Raw genomic sequence first — 6,207 nt, forward strand, 5'->3', positions numbered from 1 at the left:
AGAACCTCACAATGCATTTGGTCTTAAATCTAATCTTATTTTTATGTGTATTTGTGAGTGTGTCTTGTATTATTAATAGGTTTAGATACGCTGATGACACTGTTATCTTATGCGATAGTCACCAATGCTTTCAAGAGATATTGGATTGTGTAAATATAACAAAAAGAGAAATGGGTCTAAAAATTACAATTTCTAAGACACGATTGATGATATTTACTGGCAAAACTCACGGCATTGCTTCCCTAGAGCAAATCAATAAAATATTAAGTGGGTTACTCACTTTAAATATGTGGGATGCTAAATTACAGACTTACTAGATCCAAGTAAAGAGGTAAAATGCAGAATTGAAGCAGCTCGTACAACGTTTCTTCTGTAACCATACCTTAAACTTAGCAGTGATTAAATAATGATAAAATGCTATATTTTGTCAGTGTTCTTATATGGCACCGCAATTTGGACTTTGATCTATACGTGAATAGCGATGCAGATCATAGAAGCTGTGTTAAACAGAGCAAATGCCGTTGGTAAGTTTTTGAAAGCTATTAAAATAAAAGAAAATCATACTCAGAACAGGACAAAAGAATTGAAAGGAACCAGATATTATAGCTAAAAAATTTTTAGAGATATCTAGAGATATTTTTATTAAAGTCTTAAATTAGCAAAGCTTCCTATGTAATTAGCTCCTGGCTTTTATAGAATTCTTTCAAATCCTTTAAATTAAATAATTGGCTTATTAAAACTAGATTTTTCTCATTAAAGTAATAGCTGAGCTATAAAAGTGGTTATAAAAGTCATAAAGGTAGAAAATATAAGACTGCGCAGCCACGACATTCGAAAGACAAAAGCCTCTTTTACACATAAATATATCGAGTCGTTATTAAATGTGTAATTAAGTAATTATGCCTAAAAAAAGTTTTATTTATTATGATAATTAAAAAAGTTGCCCCGGGTGAGGATCGAACTCACGACCTTAAGATTATGAGACTTACGCGCTGCCTACTGCGCCACCGAGGCTTGGAAGTTGACAGTTAAAATTACAGAGGCGGAGTGCCGGTAAATTTAAAAATAATTTGGAATTAAGGCAAGAAAAACAGTGACTTTAAAGGTGTAGTCTTTCTAAAACGAGTCATGAAATATTCTGATATAGATATTATATTTACTGAAAAATGTTTTACATCTGAAAATGTTAAATAGTTGAGAGATTCTGTTTGATTTCTTCCGTCAACTGTTAGTTTTCGTCTCTAGGTACGTTAAATATACTTGTGCTTTCGCACAATCGTCGACAGTAAGAACCATATGATCAATCATAGGTAAATAAAAATGTAAGAGTCAATATGACATAATGATAATAGTTACCAAATCCACGCCGTCGTATAACAAAATAACTCCAAAATGATCATAATTAAAAAAGTCCCAAATTGTGGGTGGCAAATTCATTGGCTCTAAAAAATGAACCAATGCATATTTTGACATGAAACAAAAAACACAACGGTTAGGAGACATGGTTGCAACCGAAAAACAAGGTTTTACGAAAATCCGCTAACGGAATTATTCCACAGGATATTTCAAAGTTAGGGTAAAAAAACGACCTTTCGATTAATTCCGTATAATAAGTCAAATACAAATTTATTAAAAATTTCACCATACTAAATTCAAATTTATAAAGTTTTACAAGTGTGCTAAAAAATCATTAAACTAGGCCTAAAAATAAAAACACTGAAATTTTCTGCGTTGCATTTTTTTTTATCTGAGTGTAAATAATCTAGTTACCGTGAACAACAGCCTTCCTTGCTCCTAAAGAAAATAACTAAACAAGTAGCAAAACCTTTAGATCTAGTAATATACATTTATTCCAGAAGAGGACAATAAGAAAACAATTAGTTTGTTCATCATAGATGACAAGATGACAAATTTTTGCATATTTTGTCCATCCTAAGTATCTTTTGCAGGTTCTGCCTTTTTTGTAAATTTAGCCTATTGTACATTTTTTTTTAATTGTCTGCTACTACCCATATTATTCATACTACTATGACTAAACCTTTAATGTAATAAAGTTTAAGAGTACCTAAAGGCCAAGGTGAGCCTTGTCTCACTCCTCTTTTTACATTTATTTCATCCGACAGTTCTTGTTCAATTTTTATTCTTGCCACTTGATGCCAGTATAGATTTGGAATTATTAGTAAATTTTCATCGTCCAATCCAGCTGTTTTCAAAATTTCTAGCATTTTGGTGTGTCGGATCTTGTCAAAAACTTTTTCAAAATCTCAAAATTGAATAGGTACTGAACAAGACTTTTTACTGAACGGGCCTAAGCAACTCCTATAGCCGAATAGATTGAATATACGCAACTCTCTCTAGAAGAAAATGAAGCATTTTTTGTAAATCGTGCGACAAATCGGTAAGTTTTATTTTTCTCTCCCTTGCTTATCACTAAATTCCGAAGTAATAATAAAATTGTAATTATTAATATTTTTAAATTCTTAAATTTCAAGTAGGAAAAAGTACTTTATTGGCCAGCATTATGAAGTTCCACTTCATAAACGTTGTTTGGAAAAATGGAATTCCTTTAAGTTAGTCTAAATATCTCTGTGGGATAGTTAAAAAAAAAGGAATAAGTATATCAAAATTCAGCTGAATAATAGTAGCTGGATGTATAGAAAAACACTGTAGAATTAGACTAAAGTACATTCATTTTACTTATTCCCAATTGTCAACAGACGCACGTGAAAGCCAAACAGGTTGGTAATGAGGTGTATAATATGATTTTTAAAAATATTTACTTTTGAAACTATTAGTGTAAGAATTTCTTGAAATGTAATCATTAAATCACACTTAAACTAAACTCTAAAAAATAACACGATCAGTAAATAACTTAACAATAACTATAACATATAACACACAATATATCGACTTAAAAAGCAACACGCTACAATTTGAATTTAAACAGACTGGCAAGTTTGGATCTGTAACATGAGAATCCGTCTGGCTTAAGGCAATAAATTCTATTTAATAGTCTCTTGACGAATGAGAGGGCGAATATCAACACGTGCGTATGTTTACAGATGGGAATTTGCTAAATGAATATACTTTAGTTGCAAAAAAGCCAGCAATATTATATTTAATGAATTGTAGTTAGTGTATTTTCATTATTGCTATTTCAATATTTATACTGGAATCTCAAATAACATTTTTACATTCCAAATACAGTAGTACCTAAATAATCCGGACTCCTTCTTGTTCGGTGATCGCTGTAATCCGGCCGGCAATGGGGTTCGCGTGCGGGTGTAGGTGCGGGGCTGCTGTGAGCCAACCTGTCACCAGTCTTTTGTTTATTGCTTTTTGTATTTGTACAGTGTCAATTTAGCGCGCTCGCTAACATCATGACGCCAGCACGTAAACAATAAAAGATAAATTGCGGGTTATAGAAATATTAGATAAAGGTGACAGCTACCCTATTATTGCTAGGAGGTTTGGTATTGGCAGGTCAACTGTGGGCTACATAAAGAAAAACAAAGACAAAATCTTAAAGTTTACGTGGTTTTTGCAACAAAGACGATTACATGTTCCTGTAAGTGCTGATAAGATTTGCGAGAAAGCTCGTGTTTTGCATCGCCAGATTACAAACTCCAATATCGAGTTTAATGCAAGCAGGAGATGGTTAGACAAATTTAAACTATCTCACCATTCCAACTAGGGTTATAGAAAATTATTAGAGAAAAAAATTTAGCCTCTGCCAATGAGAAGTCTGCTTCCGAAAGGAAAATGATGAAGATGAGAGTGACATTTATGCCTTGTGCAAATGCGGCTAGGAACCATAAATTTACAGAGCATTACAGATTTTTTCAAGAAAAATTATTAACTAATGTTTTATATTTTTATTTGAACTCACTGTTTTTCTTACATTGTTTATACAAATATTTACATTTTTCTTTATACTGTAATTTAAAAATCAATTAAAGAAGCTCAGGTTAAACATTATGTTTTATTAACATTATGGCTTACTACAATCCGGATGCCTCGATCCTTGTTTTTGCCTCTACGGATTAACAATGCCCTACTGTAATAATATTTTTAAATAATAATTATTGTAGCCTTTTTAGATAACTCGGGAAATAATAAATGCTGCAATTTAAAGTTTAGAATTAAAAAAGTTGCCCCGGGTGAGGATCGAACTCACGACCTTAAGATTATGAGACTTACGCGCTGCCTACTGCGCTACCGAGGCCCGATTAACAATTTTCAGAACTACTAGATGTTGTTAGCTGAAAAGTATGAAAACGTTTTCCTAATTATTTTTTTTGGCAAAAGTTCTAAATAACCCTACATAATATACATACGTTATACAAAAATTTACAGTATTTTACAAATTTAAATGAACTCGTGGCAAAAAAGGAGAATTATAATATAAGACTGCATCGCACGAAAAACATTTAGGTACAAAATCAAAACTCTTAATTAAAACGCCATGAAGCTAGCAACACTGTGAGTATAAGTTAAAATCCAGTCTTCAAAGATACAAGACAATTGATAAAAAAGAGAAGAATAAGTTTGAAACAATAACAAGCTAAATTACAACAGCAGAGGGACGTTAAAAAACAGTGTGTCTGTTTCAGCTAGAGAGTTACCTATACCAGGTTCAAACATGGAAGAAAATAAAATGACAAATGAAATACCTAACTAATAGCAGAGAAACTAAAACTAACTAAATGAAAATAACTAATACTCCAGACAAAAAAGAAATAGAAAAGAGAGAAGTGACGAAACGGAAGACGAAGGTAACTACAAAAATAACAAAAACTAATGTTTAAAGGCCCATCAGCCTCTTGACACATATGTATAAACTCTTTATGAAAATCTTAACAAAGAGACTAACACCTAAACTTGATTTCTATCAGCCCAAAGAACAGGCAGGCTTTAGGAGAGGATATGGCACAAATGACCATTTGCATACCATAAAGATCTTAATTGAAAAATGCATCGAGTACTTACAACATACCACTGGTTTTTGCATTTGTCGATTACGAGAAGGCTTTTGATACTGTAGAGTTTGAAACCGTACTGGAAGCCCTAAATCAAAGCCGAATAGATTACAGGTACACGTCACTAATCAAAAACATCTACGAGAACGCTACATCAAGTATACGACTACACGAAGACACAGAAAAATTCAGCTTAGGTCGAGGAGTAAGACAAGGAGACAATATTTCACCAAAATTGTTCACGGCAGCTCTAGAGTCAATATTTAAGAACACCCAATGGCAAGATATGGGCATCAATATAGATGGAGAAAGATTAAATCATCTGAGGTTTGCAGATGATGTCGTATTAATCGCAGATAACTTACAGGATACGGTTTCTATGCTACATTCGCTTAAAAGTCTGTCTGAAAGAGCAGGATTAAAGATAAACTTTGAGAAAACTAAACTTATGACAAATCTCGTAATGAGTGGAAATATAACTATCGACAATAATACCATACAACAAACAGACACTTACAAATATCTGGGACACGAGATCAAAATAAACAGAGACAATCAAACAAATGAAATACAGAGGCGAATAGGCCTGACATGGGCAGCATTTGGCAAACTAAGCCATATTCTAAAAAGTTCAATTCCCATGTGTCTCAAGCGAAAAGTTTATAACCAATGTGTTTTGCCTGTACAAACTTATGGAGCAGAGACTTTAACACTCACGCAGAAATCTGCGAATAAACTAAGAGTTACACAACGAGCCATGGAACGTGCAATGCTGAATGTGAGCCTCCGAGACCACATAACAAACCGACAAATCAGGCAAAGATCAGGAGTTCAAGACGTCATCGAAAGAACCACGAGACTTAAGTGGAACTGGGCAGGACACTTAGCCAGAACACAAGATGGACGATGGACAAGACGAATTATGGAATGGAGGCCCAGAAATTATAAAAGAAGCCGAGGACGACCACCGACTAGATGGACCGACGACATAAAAAGAGTAGCGGGAAACTGGCTACAAGCAGCCCAGTGTAGAGAACACTGGAAAGAACTGAGGGAGGCCTATGTCCAGCAGTGGACGGGATTGGCTGATTGATAAATGTTTAAAGGAGCGATCCAGCGAAGACGACGGCAACGTCAGATCAAATACTCTGAAGAAGAATATTGGTTTGAGGAAGAAGATAATTGTAAAGTAGCTGATTTCATTACATATAATATAATTAAAAGTTTT

The 6,207-nt window shown here is 33.6% G+C and overlaps 2 non-coding genes across 2 annotated transcripts; both read right to left on the reverse strand.

The window, feature by feature from the left end:
• Window positions 1–941: 941 nt before the first annotated feature.
• TRNAM-CAU (transfer RNA methionine (anticodon CAU)) lies at window positions 942–1,014 on the reverse strand. The gene has a single exon. It is a non-coding gene; the product is annotated as a tRNA-Met (tRNA).
• Window positions 1,015–4,152: 3,138 nt separating this feature from the next.
• On the reverse strand, window positions 4,153–4,225 carry TRNAM-CAU (transfer RNA methionine (anticodon CAU)). The gene has a single exon. It is a non-coding gene; the product is annotated as a tRNA-Met (tRNA).
• Window positions 4,226–6,207: the final 1,982 nt, after the last annotated feature.

Source organism: Diabrotica undecimpunctata, chromosome 6, assembly GCF_040954645.1.
Source record: "Diabrotica undecimpunctata isolate CICGRU chromosome 6, icDiaUnde3, whole genome shotgun sequence".
Lineage (NCBI taxonomy): Eukaryota > Metazoa > Arthropoda > Insecta > Coleoptera > Chrysomelidae > Diabrotica > Diabrotica undecimpunctata.